Raw genomic sequence first — 18,420 nt, forward strand, 5'->3', positions numbered from 1 at the left:
CCAGTCCTTACCAGTGGTGTGCTCTTTTAGGGAAAATAAAGTCTTGCTTTGTAGTTCTTGTTGATTTCTGTGGTATAAATACTTCCAATATGACTAATTTCATGTTAACTACATAACATTATAAACATGAAGTTGGGAAGAGCTGTGCAGTAACACACCATTAGGTGGTGTTTCCAGTGTAATAGTCGGTGTTGACAAGCCTGCATGAGCTGGCTCCACCTTACCCCTGGATCCGCATGGACCGGTTTCTGTTAGGAGAGGCAGATAATAAAACTAACGGTTAAACATGATCTTACAGATTGTGATTCAAGGGTTGTGAAGGAAAGAGGCAGTGCAAAAGTTCACTGAGAGAGTATTTCTTGAGGTGGAATGGATGTGGAGAGCTCTGTGAGGAGATGACATGGGCACTAAAGGAAGAAAATAAGTATGAGTAAGTCCTAACTTACTGTCTACATTAATATGGGTTTACTATTCAACTGTCTTCATTAACATAACTTTACTATTCTAGGAAATGTTTTCACAGGAAGATGAAGTTCTTAATTAAGTTTGTTATTTGTTTCAGGAGTTTCCTGAAATACATTTACCTAAACCATGGACTATGCACTTTGCCCTCTTCAGGATAAAATGGCTGCTTCTGTGGGGAACAGATCCCTCAACTAGGCTTATCAAATGACTGATTACTGTTTAAAGACTCCCTTCAAAACATCACCCTGCTGTCTAACAATCCTGCATTAATGTATCAGAAGTTTTGCTCCATCTCATTCAGTAATCCACAGAGATTCATACACCTTTAAACTAGGCCCTCCAAATGTTGTAAATACGTATATTTGAACTTCTCTGGAGATGCTACTAAGATTCTATTGAAGTAACATCCTGCCTTTCTGCCGTAAGCAACAAACTTGGCTTTGCTTGGGTAAAGAGTTATTTTGTGATTTTCCCCCCTCAGGAAGTCAGTAATCAACAATAGGGAAAACTCATATAGGCAATAACTTTGACTCCTTTGCTAAATGGGCTCATCCAGCCCCCACCCCTGATGCCTGCTTCCCATCACCATTAGTACTATAGGTGGCTTTAGTTTCCAGTCACACACACCAGTTCACATTCTCTCTAGAGATTTAATATAAACCTTCACCCCTTATTACTTTCAAGCCACTATGCCCTGAAATTATGCAAATAAGAACAAAACAAGGGTTGTATTCCTACTGTGAAAGGTAATCATGTCAGTTAAATTACAGTGGCCATTAACTATTATTTCATTCTTAAAATGATACAGTATACTTGTGCAGGGATACACAAATACTAAAAGAACAAGGAAACAGAAGGTGAAAAGAGGACACTTTAAATTGCTATTCATCTAGAAGTAGACATGGGAAAATCATAACTAATTATTAAATCAAATCATGTTAAATCAGCACTAGATTGTAGTAACTGCTTAGTAATTTGATAGCCTAGCAAAGCAGACATTACCTAATGATGACAGCTATTTACACAGATGGAAAGTCACAGGGAATTGACTACTGCTGCACAGCATTAATCAGTATAGCCTTCAGTAATGGCCCCTTCAGAGGATGAAATCAGTCATGATTAATTGGGGTGGTTCAAGTTCAAAGGGTTGAGAAGTTAGCCAGCCTGCCTCCTGGTCCCAGGACCAAGACTCTGCTGTTCACTCCTTTGTTTGCCTCAGAGTTTTATGAGCTGGTTAGAACATGGTTCGAGGGTTGCAAAGCCCTGTATGGGCTAGGTAGCCTTGTCCTATTCAGCCATCTTTAAGTGAAAATACAAAATATTGAAATGGCAATGTTTTAACTCAGCCAAGTCCAAATGCCCAGCTCAAATGTAAAACACTTCACCCTTCACTGTCTCCTCACCATTTACCCCAGTCCTAACCCTCAGTTCATCCCTGAGCCTCAAGACTTTTCTATCATTCCATCCCTGAACTTCATAGCAACCAAGAATTCAATACATTTCTTACCCCACTTCTCACCTCCTGGTGTAAGTCTCAGAGATTGAGAGATAATACTGTTACACATATTAATAAATCATAGAAATAAAAATTTTAAGCCTAATGTTTTATTTTTAAGTTCATGTCAAAATATCTATGATTGGTTAAGCAAATTGACTCATCATTAATGTACTGAATCATTGTTTATAAAGGATCAAGTGAAATACACATTAAAATAGTACAAAATACAAAAAACAGCCTCTACTCTTAGTGCTTCAAAACTATTTTAGTCTATGAAGAATAGCACCTTTTCTTTTTAATTAGAACAGGGCTCTAAACAGGTTGCTATGACTACGGAAGTGCTCCAGCGGCCTGCAGCATAGGCGGATAGCATGAATTAGTATTCATAATCTCTCATCCAGAAGGCCAGGAGTCCCTGCTGAGTGAAACGGGAAAAGGTATATAAAACAGGCCAGTTAGAAATGGCTCATTGATTCTTTTCAATGAGAAGAAATCCCAATAGATGGACTAACTCTTGAAGATGGAGGTGGGGAAACAATTTTACTCAAAAGAGTAAAATTTTTAGAAGTGTTTGTTCTAAGTAACAAATAATCCATAGCTGCAGTTGAGCTATATATAAGTAAGGAAGCAGAGAACCAAAACAACTTAAAGCACATTAATCCAAGAACAGAAATCAAGAAAGCTCTACTCATTCATTTATATTACAAAAAGCTTTATACTTTTTAAAAGCAAGTTATACTCATCACAGAAAGATTGGAAAATAAAAATATGAAGAAATGAGCATATAAAAATTGTCCACAATCCAATCACTAGATATAAACATGTTGATTTATATCCTTTCTATATCATGTACTATATATAATGACTATTTATTTAAATATCCAAATGGAAATTTCATTTCTGTTGTAAAGGACATTAGATACTCTGAGAGACCCTCCCACTTGAGAACATCTTGTAGACAGATCAAATTTTTCATGCAATTTAGAGAAAAAGTTATCATTAACTGGTTTGATTTTTAGTCAGACAGAAGCGTGCAGGTCACCCTGTTGGATTTTAAAAGCAGCAGTATGAAAAGGATACTGAATCTTAACATGGTATCAAAGTGTTGTTGATATATCTATAACACTTAAGTCAGGCCCTTCAAAGGTACCTGAAGTTTTCCCAAGTTAGAGGTAACACCTGGATCTCAAGTAGACAACAACCACTCTACAAGAAAAGTCCCTGAACTTAAGCCCGTATGACTTGCATCTTAAATGAAGACCAAGTACTGAACTCACAACTAAAGATAATCTAACATATTAGGAAGCAAGCCAGCCTGAGTGAAAATCAGGAGAAACAAAACAAAACAAAACAATAGACGGAGATCCCCAAGCAGAGCTGTTTGACACTAAATATAATTTGCCATCTAAGCCTTTGCTGTTTAAGTCAAAATAAACTAAAATTAAATAAAATAAAAAATTTAGCTCCTTTGTCGCACTAGTTATATTTCAAGTGCTCTATAAAACCACATGTGAGTAGTGGCTACCAGATTGGGCAGCACAGATACAAAGAATTTCCATTTAACATAAAGTTGTATTGGACAGTGCTGGTTTGGAAAGTTCATAGCCATAAAGACAGAACCAAAAAGTTGAGCAAACAATAATAGATTAGCAGGAATGACTAAGCTTCAGTTCACTTTAAGTGTACAGTTCAATGTGATTTGGCAAATATATGTCATGTTACCCACACAAAAATCAGTACATAAACATTTTTATCTCCTGCACAATTGCCCTAATTTGTGAAGTTCATCCCTTCCACCCACCATGCCATCCCCACACCCCAGCATGGCAAACAATGATTTCCATGATCTATTTTCTATCACTGTAATTTTGCTTTTCTTAAGAAATTCACATTAATGGAGTCACACAGTATAATGCCTTTTGGTCTGGCTGCTTTCATTTACTATAATGCTTTTGAAATGTTTCTATATTGCTTTACATATCAGCACTTTATTCTGTTTAGCTGTTGAATGATATTCTGTTGTATGCATACACCATAATTTGTTTATTCATTCACTAATTGATGGAAATTTAGGTTGTTTCTAGTTTGGGGAAATTATTAATATATCTACTATGAATATTCATGTAGCATCTCTGTATGAACATATATATTCATTTCTCTTGTGTAAATACGTAGCAGTGGAATTGCTGAGGAGGTAAGTGTTCTAGTTTGCTAATGCTGCCAGAATGCAAAACACCAGAGATGGATTGGCTTTTATAAAAGGGGGTTTATTTGGTTACACAGTTACAGTCTTAAGGCCATAAAGTGTCCAGGGTAACACATCAGCAATCAGGCACCTTCACTAGGAGGATGGCCAATGGTGTCCGGAAAACCTCTGTTAGCTGGGAAGGCACGTGGCTGGCGTCTGCTCCAAAGTTCTGGTTTCAAAATGACTTTCTCCCAGGACATTCCTCTCTAGGCCGCAGTTCCTCAAAAATGTCACTCTTAGTTGCTCTTGGAGTGTTTTTCCTCTCTTAGCTTCTCTGGAGCAAAAGTCTGCTTCCAACATCCATCCTCAAACTGTCTCTCATCTGTAGCTCCTGTGCATTCTTCAAAGAGTCCCTCTTGGCTGTGGCTCCTCTTCAAAATGTCACTTACAGCTGCACTCAATTCCTTCTGTTTGTCAGCCCATTTATATGGCTCCACTGATCAAGGCCCACCCTGAATGGGTGGGGCCACACCTCCATGGAAATTATCTCATCAGAGTTACCACCCACAGTTGGGTGGGGCACATTCCATGGAAACACTCAAAGAATTACAATCTAATTAACACTGATAGTTCTGCCCACACAAGATTACATCAAAGATAATGGCATTTGGGGGACATAATGCATTCAAACTGGCACAGTAAGTGTATGTGTAACTTAATAAGAAACTGCCAAACTGTTTTCCAAAGCGGCTGCATCATTTTGCACTCCCACCAGTAGCAGCAACATATGATATTTCCAGTTGCTCCACATCCTTGTCAACCTTGGTATTGACAGTCTTTTTGTTTTAGTTTTTTTAATACAAATGTGTAGTAACTTGTTGTGGTATTAATTTGCATTTCCCTAATGAATAATGATGTCGAGAATTTTTGTGTGTGTAGCTTATTTGCCATTCATATATCTTCTTTGGGAAAGTGTCTATTCAAATATTTTGCCTGCTTTTTTTTAAACTGGGTTGTTGTTTTGTATTGTTTTATTCAGTAGTAGGAGTCTTCATGTGTTCTAGATTCAAGTCCTTTTACAAATCTATGTTTTGAAAGTTTTTTCTCCCAATATGTGTGTCTTCTATGATTCACACTTTTATAGTCCTCTCTAAAGAATCTTTGCCTAACTAAAAGTTGAAAATATATTTCCCCATATTTTCTTCATGAAGTTCTAGTTTTCTATCTTTTGTTTACATATATGATATATTTTGAATTAATTTTTATATATGGAATAAAATAAATAACCAGGCTCATTTTTTCCCCATAGATATTGGTTTCAGTGACATTGTTTGAAAATATTACCCTCCCAACTCAATTGTCTCTTGCTGTCTAGACCCACATATTCTTTCTATTGTGGACACTGAACCATATAAAGGTCTTTGATTCAAAGTATATACTGTATCTAGAGGATGGCACCCTATCCTTTAGTATTATTTCTGATCTTGTGCTTCACTGTGCCTTAATCTGGCTGTTCTAATGTTTTATCACAATGATGGTATGGTATTCTATAAGACCAGAGGATATCATGGTAGGGCTCAGTTATACACTTCTCTATCAATAAAGTGGGTCCCTTGGTCTGATGCAATTTGAGATCCTACACTAGTGGAGTAAATACTCCATAACTGCTTGAACGCTGGTTAAGGCCCTACAAACAGGAAGGGTAAACCCACATTTGGAATATATGGCTTCTCCTTTCAGAATGAATTGCTAGTTATCCAAGGGTGGAAGGGGTCCAACTGTCACCAAGAGGGCAGCTGGTGTGTTCAAGAAACAGTGCCATATCAGGTGCTCAACACTGGTCTTTGTTGCCATTAGGTCGGGCAATGTGAGGCAGCAATATTTGATATTGCTATGTGGAAGTCCATGATTTTGGGCTTAGGCATAGCTTCATCTCTGCCTCCAGGGCTGCAGCATTTTTGTGCCTATAATGGTGGCACTGAGATGGACATTGACAAAGACTGGCTAATATCAATGGTCAAGTCATTTTGTCTACTTGGTTGTTTAGTGTCTCCATGCTGCCAGGTGGGCATTAATGTGAACTTCGCTCTTGGCACCCACTCTGTGTGTCTATCTACATATTTTCAGCCCAGATTTCCTTATCATTGATAGTCCTGTCTTTTTCTTTCCAGTTTTCTGGCCATGATGTCAGGCTATTCAGCACTGCCCAACAGTCCATATGTAGGTTTACTTCAATTTACCTCTTTGTCCACACAAAATAGATGACCAGGGCACTGCCTGAAATTCTGTCTATTGGGAGGATTTCCATTCGCCACTGTCTTTCAACGCCACACTTGAATGAAGCTGTAATGGAACTGCCATACATTTTCAGCTTGAACCTACATACCAAGCACACACAACCCATTCATAAACCAAGCTCAAGCTTTATCTTCCTCCATTATCTGTTCATAAAGGATCCCTCAGATGGGCATGAGTGTGTTATGATGGAGTAGTGCTGGTACAACAGCTGACAGATGTCACGCAGGTCTCTGATCCCTGCTCATGCAACTTGCTCTTGCTCTTTAGACATGCTTATACTCAATCCCAGATACTATTTTCATACTATGATGGGTTACTGCTGGGCCAGACCAACCTTATGATTTACCCAGCTCAGAAAGGACAGTTCAAAGTGCATAGTCACTTGATTTCCCATGGTTAGGTACTCTGTCTTTATACCAGTGCTAGTATTATGAGCTTGTTAAATGGTGTATCCTCTGGATAGAACTTAATAATATGGTGGGTTTTCCAACATAACATAGTATATCCACCCCAGCATGCATATTTTCCTGAGTTTTGAATGCCTTCTTCCAGTGTCTTCCATAGCAAATTGGTTATTGACCTCACTTAGCATAGCTATAGCATGCTTTCCCTATCCCCTGTGGTCTTTGCCAGGTTGTTAAATCCTGTATCTCAGGAGAATGCTCCCAAATCAATAACTTCTCTCTAATTCAATCTTATGCCCTGACCCTTTTGATGAAGCATCCTCAGAATCCAGTCCTATGTGTAATCCTAGCTCCTTAGGTTAGGTCTTGTAGTACCTTTAGGTTAGACCTTTCCTTCCGACTATCCTTTTCAACCCTTGCTCAGTTACGCTATGATTTAGTCCTAGTTATAGTACTAAGCGATTTTGAGATATATCCTGAGAAAGGCACAATTTTCTTGCTGGGTGGAGGCATTTGCATGACTTTTTGAAATGCTACTACAATGCTAGATTTCTTTCAACAATTTAGATCAACTACTATACGGCTTATGCCTTATTTATGCTGCTTTTGACAGTCTTTACAAATAAGGAATTTTGTCTATTTTTCATTCTTCTTTTTGCTTCTGAATATTTTCCAAGGAGAAAAGTTGAAGATGCTGGTTTATGCAAACACATTCAATTCAAAGTTCAACATACTGTTAATATATTAACTTGGTTTCAAGCTATTTGATAGGCTTTGAAAAATATGCTTTTGTATGGATACTTGCATGCTTCCATGTACTGCCCATGATTGCTGATATCAAGAATTTTTTTATATTTAAAAATATTGCTGAATCATCTGAAATTCCCAATAAAACAATAGAAAGCCCAGGGACATCTAGACACTATTGGTGATATTAAAGGGAGATAAATATTTTATTTTACAATCTTTTTGGAAAATCATATCTCATTATCTTTTAAAATTAGAAGTATAGAAAGCTTTTGATTTAGTAATCCCACTTTTGAGAATCCACTCTACAGAAATAAAGTAAATATGTATGAGGTATTTTCTAAAGCTTTTCTTGCAATGGCAACTATAATATCCATCAATACAAGAATGGTTTAATAAATAACAGTATATCCATGAGTATAGCATGCAGCTTTTAAAAGGAGATAGTTTTATAGCCATTGATTAGAAGGATCATAACATATCATTAAGTGAAAAAAGCAAATTGTAGGGTAATATGCATAGTATAATTCAAGTTTTGTAAATATATGTTCACATTTTTATTTAAGAACATGGAAAACAGTAAGAGAGAAACATAATAGGTTATATCATAGAATGATATTGTAGTATAAGTGAATAAAATAAAGCATGCATTATTTCTGTAATTAAAAAAACAATAAAGAAAATGTAATAGATAAAAAAATAATTATGGGAAATATTCCAGGAACATTCTGGGGTATATTCAAGTACTCACTTCCAGGATTTTAACAAAGTACTAGTGAAATTAGAGGAAGAAAATAATTAGTTGGCCTTAAACATCAAACTATTTTTCTGTCATTTTCTACATCATTAATAGCCATCTATTAACCTCTTCAGCAAGCAGTCATAATTACCTGGGATGGCTCAAAACCATAGAGAATATGGTGAAACTGGCACACTTGATTCTGTGGCTAGGCTGGGATATAAGAATTATCTCTTTTTCTTCTTACAGGTCAGTTAGGGCAGGAACAATAGTTCAGTCAGGATTTGATGTGAATGAAGTTTCCCCTCTCCTTTAGAACTCTTGAGAGACATTCCAATTCTAATAGCCTCTCTTTGATGTGGCATCAATGTACACAATCAATCCCTCCCCACCCTCATGTGAAAGGAACCAGAACATGGATTAAGAATTAGCTCCTCCTAGCTAGTGAACTGGATTGCCTCATCCGAGTCCACTTCCAGATTCACCACTCATGGTTCAAATATTTTGTGTGCATAACATATCATAATGCATTAGCCTTATTTTAACTGAACTGGAGGGATGCAGAACCATTTCCAGAAGGAAAATTCAATGAGGTTTAGTTTTATATGATTTTGTGTTCTAGGTAATATACTAGCTATGTATTAGATAATACATCATGACTAATTTAGATGATTGCAAACTTCAGCTTCCCCAAAGTCCACTTCATCTCCCCCAGTCCAGTTCAGTTTCTCTCTTTAATCCCATTTGTGTTCTCATTTAAGGAACAGGATTGTGTGGATACCAAGTGTGTAGGCTCATTATTCAAATCCCATTTTCACCACTTGTTCCAGTTTGCTAAAGCTGCTGTTACACAAAATACCAGAAATGGATTGGCTTTTATAAAGAGACTTTATTTGGTTACAAATTTACATTTCTAAGGCCATAAAAGTGTCCAAACTAAGGCATCAACAAGAGGATACCTTCACTGCAGAAAGGCAGATGGCGTCCGAAATACCTCTGTCAGCTGGGAAGGCATGTAGCGTTGTCTTCTTGTCCTTTGCTCCTGGATTCTGGTTTCAAAATGGCCTTCTCCAAAATATCTCTGGGCTTCTGTCTCTCTTAGCTTCCTTCCCTCAGCCTCTGTGCATCCTTAGTTGTTCTCCTAGGGCATTTCTCTCTAAGTATCTAGGGCTCCTCTCTTAGCTTCTTTGGAGCAAACACTGGGCATCATGTCTTAGCTTAGCATCTCCAAACATCTTTCTGTCTACGTCTCCAAGCATCTGGGTCTGTGTCAGCTCTTAGCTTCTCCCAGGGGAAAACTCTGGATTACATATCTTACTTCTCTCCAAGATGTCTCTCTCAGCTTCTCTGAGCTCCTTCTCTCTGTGAACTCTCTTAAAGGACTCCAGTGACCTAATTAAGACTCACCCTGAATGGGCAGGGTCACATCTCCATGGAAGTAATTTAATCAGAGGTCTCACTTGTAGCTGGGTGGGTCACATCTCCATGGAAACAACCTAATCAAATGTCCCACCCTAATCAAAAGACTAATAAGTCTGCCCCCACAAGATTGCATTAAAGAATATAGCTTTTGTGGGAGACATAATAGATTCAAACCAGCATACCACTCATAAACTGTTTGACCTTGGCCAATCATTTAGCCTTTCTGTGGCTTAATTCCATCATATGTAAAATAGGAAGGATACTATTATATAACTCATAAGGTTGTTTTAAGGATCAAAGACTATACGTTAAACACTTATGTCAGGGTCTGGCACCTAGAAAATGCTATGCAAGACTTTAACTATTAATATTCTCAACTTAAAAAATACTTATTGAGCATCTATCTTGAGATAGGTGTTAAGTAAAGAAAAAGAAGAGATTCCTATCAGGAAGAAACTTACAACCTCCTTCTACTCTCTTCATTTCTGAAAGAGAGTTTGAGGGGAAAGCTTCCAAATTAAAAGAAAACAAGAGATAATTAAAAGGGGGATTGATATGCTCTTTCTTATTAAATTAATCCCTTTTTTTCATGTTGGTCCTGAAACAGGGATGCATTATTGGTTCTACAAAATTTTACTTCGGTATTTTAAAGATGAGTATCTTCAGTGAAATCCCCAAACTCGTTATACATTCCTGTCTCTAGTGCTCAGCCTCAGCTCTGCTACATCTTTCTGAAATTTGATGGGGATATTTTAAGAATTTCAGTCCCACTCAGACCCCAATAATAAACTTTACTTTTACTTCAGTGCATCATCCCACAGATGTATTGCCTTTTGCTTATTTTTACATACATTACATATTTAGTTATTTTTACGTTTTGGTTAATGTCTGCCTCTTGGTCCACTCCAAATACTCTGACTTTAGACCTGTATTTTAGTTTCATTGGCTGCTCAAAGCAAATACCATGAATTGGTTCAGGTAAAACAATGGGAATTTATTTGCTCATGATTTTGAGGTTGAGAAAATGTCCAAATCAAGGCATAATCAAGGTGATTAATGCTTTCTTCCTGAAGACCGGCTTCTGGGGCTGGCTGCTGGCTATTCTGGCTCCTCTATCTCATGGCAAGGTCCTTGGCAGTATCTGCTGGTCTGTCCCTTCTCTTCCAGGATTTGTTGCTTTCAGCTTGTTTCCTTGGCTTTCTCTCCTTATCTGAATTTCATTCACTTATAAAGGACTATAATAATAGGATTAAGACCCATTAAGACCCATCCTGACTGAGGTGGGCCACATCTTAACTGGATTAAATTTAAGAGCATGTTTTTCTGAGGTACATACAGTTCCAAACCACCACACTCTACATGCCATGTTTCTGCAGAACACAGTTTTAGTGTGCCAGTCATGTTACTTTTAAGAAAGTGGCCATCATAGTGATGACTTTTAAAGCTCCGTCATTCTTCAAGTTATAATAATAATAATGAGATTTTTACATAATTCAATTCACTGAATGCCCTGAACTTAAACTTACCTAACCCAGGACTCATCACAGACTCAAATACTTGCTGAATGGAATTAGTTTGTTTTCAGGCTCAGGATATGATGGAACTGAAGACTTCCTACCTTTTCTCAAGGACACTTAAAAACATCTCACTATTTCTTAATGGCATAAAAACACATTCCATATAAGTTTGGCCCACATTTCAAATGAAACCTATCTAACTTTAGTGTTTGAACATGTCTCCTTTCACCCACAAGTCTCCTCTTTCTCCAACACCATATTAAATGTGTGAAAATACTTCCTAAATATACTGTTCCTTTCTGATTAAGCCTTTGTGAATGTACTTTCTTCAAATTGGAGTGTCTTCCTCTCTCTTTTGTTGATCTGACATATTCCTAATCATGCAACAAGACCAATCCAGATACCATCTCCTCCAAGTAGGCAGCTCTGTATTCTCCAGAAAAAAGGCAGCCTGAAGCCCTCCCATGGAAATTCATGCCACTTTGAACCTTAAATACAGAGCTTATCACATGGTCATAATTTCTTGTTTACCCATGGAATCCCCCTTTCAAACTTGTAGATCCTGAAGAGATAACTGTATTCGATTCATTTTTATTTCCCTGCAAATAAAATTTATAGTTTCTGGCATAAGCATGACACTTAGCAAAGATTTTTTTTTCTCATTATCAAAATATCCATTGAGCACTTAATATGTATATTGCAATAAGTTTTATGAAATGTAAACTGAGAGAAGCAAATTTAAGAATGAGTAGAAGAATAACAATTGCATCACAGGGCCATTTCCTTTGAGCAAGAAGAGTTTTTGTCTTTTTCTAATTTCAGTGAATCACAAGGTTTCCTAATGGGTGATAGGGCTCCTAGATTTAAAGAGCTGGTAGGACACTTCACAGAGCAGAAACACTAACAGCTTTGATTATTTTGCTAATTTCATCAATGAACACAGTGCTCATTTTCTCCCAGGCACAAATTCCTTTATATTTCCAGTCTCTTTGTTTCCAAGTGTTTCCTCTTTGTCATCAGAGGAAAAAATCTAGCTAAAGCACTGGCTCTTAAAATTTAGAGATGTTTATATTTGAGCTAGATTAAGTTAAGAAAGCAATTTCTTGATGCATGTAATCAAAGTAAAAGAATGGAAAGAATTGGGATAACAATGGAAACCCCCCACCCCCCCATCCCCAATCTCTCACTCTTTCAATCGCTCTTGCTTCTGCATGTGTGCAGCTTCAGCTCTCAAGTCAGCTATCTCCCTAAGGCTAACATCATGACCAAAGAAATTTCTGGGCTCACATAACCTTACATTTGAACCCTGAAAGAAAAGAGTCCTTTCTTTCTTCAGTTTGGAAGATTGCTATAGAGACTGTTATTTGGTCCATCATAGGATATATCCCTATCTCTTTGGAAGCAGGGGGAACACTTGTGATTGTGATTACATCCCCTATTAGTACCATTTAGAGAAGAAGAAGAGGAGAATTTTCCAAAAGAAGGATGGGTGGCACTGACATGTCCAATATGAGTATTGTTGTAAATTGAGGAACCGTCTCCAAAGTTTATGAGCCAGTGCTTGAGCTAGATGTCCTTTCTCCCTTTCTGCCTCCTGTGGACAAAGAATAGATCATAATGACAGAGAACAGTGTCCAACAGGAGTCAGCATAAATCCATTAAGTGAGATTGTGAATCATTAGCATAAATGGCTTTTTTACCTCATAAAAATTTTTTGAAGATGTGAACGCCAAATCCATGGCTTTAAAAATAAATAGAATAGAAAAGTCCTTGGCATTGAGACTGCATTTTTATGTTTCAGCAATAAAAGGTTCTACTTCTAATACCAATGCTAATCAAAATACTAATTCAGATTAACTCATACCTACTACATCATGGTGACTATTACTCTGTAAGCATGAGAGCCTCCAGAGGAATTCAAACGTTGATATTTCATCAGCACCGAGACCAGAAAAAAGTACTTGAAACACTCCCTTGTCATTGGGTGTTACTTGTCTATTCACAGGTCATTAGAGCCCTGGGGCTTTAGCATAAGAGTGAGATTGCTTCATTAATTATAAGGAAAACATATATGTACCAGGCTCTGTACTACACTCTCTATAACTAACTCTTTCCTCACAAAACTTTGAGAAGAAAATATTACTAGCTCTATTTTAGAGATATGGAAAAGGTAATCTTCTTCAGGTCACATAACTGCTACATGACAAAAGCAGGATTGAAACCGAGACTTGTTTGATACTTGTATTTAGCCTCTGCAATACTGTCTCACATAGATGCAAGAATGCTATAAATGGTACTCATAAACCACACTAAGAAAAATAGGAAACTCAAGTCAGCTTCTCCTAGGTCAGTGCTTAGTTAAAATTCCTTTCTAAGACTCTTTTCCAAACTTGAAGTCATATTTCATTTCTTTCTGTCACGAAAATCACCCAGGTTATGCTGTTGGAGGCTGTGTTGTGAAGACAAGATACAGCCATTTTAAAGAAATGTGTACACATCCTCTAAAGAGGGACAGGATGTAAACCTCCAGAGAAGGAACTGGTTCACCGCATTACAAATGACTACCCAACACATTCACATTAATAAAAGTGCCTAACTATGAAAAGTTGCTGTCTACTCTTTATCGGTTCCTTTAAGCTCTCCCAGAATGCCCATATCTCTATCCAGAGAATTTGGATACAAGGATCCCAGAATTGTTTGTCCTTCAATCTAGGATATTTTTGAAAGGCCTGTTCACACTCTCCAATTCAAACCTTTCTTAATGTTATTCCATCAGTTGCTAGTTCACTTGTTTTCAATTAGGTAGATCTTTTAGATTGAAGGCATTGTCTATAAGTAGATGACTTTTGCATCTGTACCTTCAGTTCCAATCTATCTCCAAATTCTAGTCCTATATGTTTAATAGTTTTCTGGTCATTGTCTACCAGGTGTGCCATTAGCTTCCTAATATTACACATCTAAAACTGAAGCCTTCATTTTTCCCTAATGTACTTTCTTCGCAATGTCTTTCCTTTGGATTATAACTGAAGCTTGAAATCTCAGAATTTTTACTCCCCCTATATCAATCATTGTCCATAATTTCACTGTTTATAACCTCACTCATATCCAGCTCTTCCTTTTCCAATTTCCACTGTCAGCTTTATTCATACGAATCTTTATTAATGGATTGTCTTTAATAGCTCTCAAGTAGGTATCCTTATATCCAAGCATTCTTTCATGTATATCATCCTGTAAATCACTGCTAGATTAATTTCCCAAGCAACTCTTTGATCATAACACTCTAGGGCTTAAAACTTTTTGCTGGCTTCTCATTGCTGATGCAAAACAAGAAAAGCTATTTACCATTCACAACCAAGCCCAAAACTATCACTTAGTTTTTTATCACCTTTTTCCTCATGTTATCCTTCATGCAAATTGAGCTGTTCACTATCCCATAAACATGCATTTTATATAACACCTTATAGAGTGGCTAGCATTATCCAAAAATATTCTGTGATCTCCAAGTTGCCTAGTAATAAGCTGACATGAACTGAAGTTTTTCCCCCTTCCACCATAAGATGTTGCACCAAAGCAAACACCAACTTCCCATGGCAGAGTCACTTCCTTTTATCAGCAGGAGGGACTGCAATATTCTACAGTTCCCAAGGTCTCCAGAGGTTACACAAATAGCTTTTCCAGTACTCACAAAAATCACCATCACCTAAGCTCAGATTCTTTGATGGCTGAGTCCAAAATATTTATTCCCCCACTAATGAGACGTTTTTTGTACTTATACTAAAAGAACCTGTGAAAGTGATTCTCCCTTGGAGCACAGCCATGGTGTATCTAGCATTGTCTGACTGACACAAGAATCCCTTTCAATATGATGCCAAGAAATTAGGAGTCCACATGCTTCCCCCTCAGACTTCTGGTGTAAGCTCCTCCAATAACTACTTTCTCAGCAAATATTTTGTGAAAGTTGTCCTCACACACTCTTCACACTCCTCCCTTGCTTTTACAGTGTCCTGAAGCTTGTATGTGGATCCTCCTAGTAACTTACCAAAGTTCTGCCTTGTCTTACTCCAAGCTCAAAAGCTACTTTCTCTATAATGTCTTGTTTCCTTGTTCTCCAATCAGAAGCCTCTCTTCCTTGAATTCCAATGTATTTCTGCTTTTCAAAAAGCACTTACCCCAAACCGCCTATTATTATTATGGTGGTAGTATTGTTTCTTAACAGATTCTGAGATACTGGGAGGAATTTACTGTCTTTCCTAAATTCATATGTGTCAGTATACTATCTTTTGCAGAAGCTTGAGTACAGTTTATTCTTGATGTTTCAAAGGCTAATTAAAGAAAATAGCAGGAATAACTTCCTTCCTGAAAGAATGAAATTGATTTCTACTGGTCCACAATGACTGGATTAGGGATAGTTCTTCCACAAAGAGTTGATTGATGATTTCTTACAATCTTAATTAACCCAGATGCTTTGGCTCTGCCTGGGTTGGTCAAGAAAGTAAAACTAATACAAATGCTGTTTTTACGCTCCTGAGACTAAAAGGCCATTTTATCAAAGGCTCACTTCAATATAGTATTCTTATTATTCTTTAAATTTTGGGACATTTAGGATGGAATTTTACAACTCAGAAGCCTAAACATATAAAGAAATATTGACTGGGATTTAAAAATATAATATAACAAATTATCTCCATATTACTTTTGTGATTATGTTCATTTAAATGAAAACAGAAATTGACTTCCAAAGCCTTTGATTGTTTTAATGGAATATGGTGAATTTTCATCCCATTTGTTTCTACACATGGAAGAATCACCATAAAATTCAAGAGCTGACCATTTTTGCAGAGAGAAGAGCATAAAAGATAGTTTCTTATGATCTTTCTGGAGGAAATGCACTTGAAATACGGTGAGAAAGGCAGTCTTGTGATATTTCTCGTTATAAAAGGTCACTGCTTGACTCATTTATCACTATTTTATGGAAGAAGTGGAGTGGATTGTGTCTAGGTGGGAGCAGTGTTTCTGAGAAGAGTTTTAAAAATTACCTGGTGTTAAGAGGAACAGAGAAATTACTTGGTGTATTGCAAAGATTGGAAGTATATTGCTAATGCTAAAAATCAGAAATATTGTAAGATGAGAGGAGAAAGAGAAATCTACACTGAAGAGTCTATTTTTCTCTCTTGTAAATAACTCCTCTTCACATAAAGAGGACTTATTCATAAGTTTAAAAATAAAAAGGATACCATACCCATGGGTACATTTAGATTTCAATTCTCCATTAGGGATCACTGGGGGATAATACCAAGTCATAATATAGAAAAAACAAAACAAAACAAAAAAACCATGCATCCATGCATATATATCTTTCAACACTTCAGACCAAGTGAAAGAGAGTTTATTTACTCTACATAAAGGATAACGTATCTAATATTGTGAAATGTCGTTGTTGCATCCTTATGAAAATCCATTACAAATTGAATCAGTGTATAATACTATGGCATGTCCGCTATGAGACAGGTGTTATTATGAGGACTTTACATGGTATATCTCATTTATTCCCTTAATCTCCTTAACAAACCCACATGGAAAATACTGATATTTTCTCCATTTAGCAGATGCAAAACTTGAGGCAGTTCCCATGGATACTCGATTAATAAATGAAAGAGTTGGAATGCAAATCAAGGCAGTGAGTATCACTAAGCCATGCTGTGTTTTCTTACTTAGTACAGTCTTCTTTATATAAACAAACAATGAAGAGGCTGGTGAGAGGCCGGTGGCAGCTGTTTCTTAAACTGAGAGAAAGAAAAAAAGTAGAGGTGGGGCTAGAGCCCGGCTGCTCTGAAATCTCTGATGAACAGATTTGTGAGATAACACGACAGATACCAGTCAGGTATCACAAGAGAAAGAAACTCTTTAGGAACAGATGTTGAAATTTGTACTCCTGTAAAAGAAAGAAGATGTGTTTTCAGCATTCAAAGTTTGTGCAATAGACTATTTATATGAGAACATAGAAGTTTTGCAGAGACACTTGATTACTTTGATTCCCTTCATGTTTGTATCAAGATGAAAATTTTCATGCGGGAGTTACTGATGATAAATTTCAGAAGCCATGGACAAGAGGAAGTTGTTCCAAGTTCAAACCAAACTCCCAAATTGAAGTAGAAGAAGCCAGCTTATACACCCAAAAGGACTATAGTGAAGTCTTTACACCTACCAGCTGTTTAGAAAAGTGTCCAGTATTTCAAGCACAGAACCAAGATTTGTCTATTGATGAAGAAATAATTTTTGTAAATAATTTGATGGCCTATAGAAGTCAGCTACCAACTTTGCATACTCTCTTGAGTAGACTAAAACTATTTTTGTAAAGACCCCCTTTTAGATTTCAAAGGACAGATCTTCACAGAAGCTAAATTTTCAGGGAATGTTTTTCTTATCAAGAGGATTTGGAATTTTACGAGAAAGATTTTTACATGGATAAAGAGAAATTTTGTCAAGAGAAATGAGAGGATACGATCTTACTACCAAGCACAGAATTGGCACTGAGTATATAAAATGCAAATCCACAGAAACTGTGACCATTCAAAGCCAGTGTGAAGCAGAGGGCAGTGAACCAGTTTTCAGCAGCCTTTATATTTCAAGAGAGTTAGAAATGCCATTAAGTCATCTATACCTAAGAAGCCAACATTTTTCAGTGGATTCATTATGTTCAGGACTTCAGGCATTTCCATTTTCTCCTGTTTGCAAAATAGTATCTTTAGAAGGACACACAAGAAACAAATAATGATGGTTGCGTCCAAAGGGAATTGGGAACTGCGATCATGGGAATTTGCTTACAGCTGAAGAATCAGCTATCAAATACTGGATGGCATGGCAATTAGAAAGTTGCAGAGGCTCTTTGAAACCATTTTGGCTTACAGTGCCAAGAACTCAAGAGTCTAACAGTCATTATTCAGTTACAGATTTCTAAAAGAAGCTTTCTATTGAAGAAGAAAGCCTTGTGATTAATCTATTAAAGGCAGAGTGGTGGAAACAAGCAGAACTAACCCCAATAATGACAAACTTCAGAACATCTAAATACAGATTTGTGTCATGATGATCTACCTTTTAATGATACTAAAATGGAAATATTTTCACCTACAAAAAAAAAAAAA

The 18,420-nt window shown here is 36.9% G+C and overlaps 1 pseudogene; it reads left to right on the top strand.

Annotated features, from left to right (window-relative positions):
- LOC119535414 overlaps positions 1-17,820 on the top strand; it is a 36,392-nt pseudogene extending 18,572 nt beyond the window's left edge.
- Positions 17,821-18,420: the final 600 nt, after the last annotated feature.

This window comes from Choloepus didactylus, chromosome 5 (assembly GCF_015220235.1).
Source record: "Choloepus didactylus isolate mChoDid1 chromosome 5, mChoDid1.pri, whole genome shotgun sequence".
Classification (NCBI taxonomy): domain Eukaryota; kingdom Metazoa; phylum Chordata; class Mammalia; order Pilosa; family Megalonychidae; genus Choloepus; species Choloepus didactylus.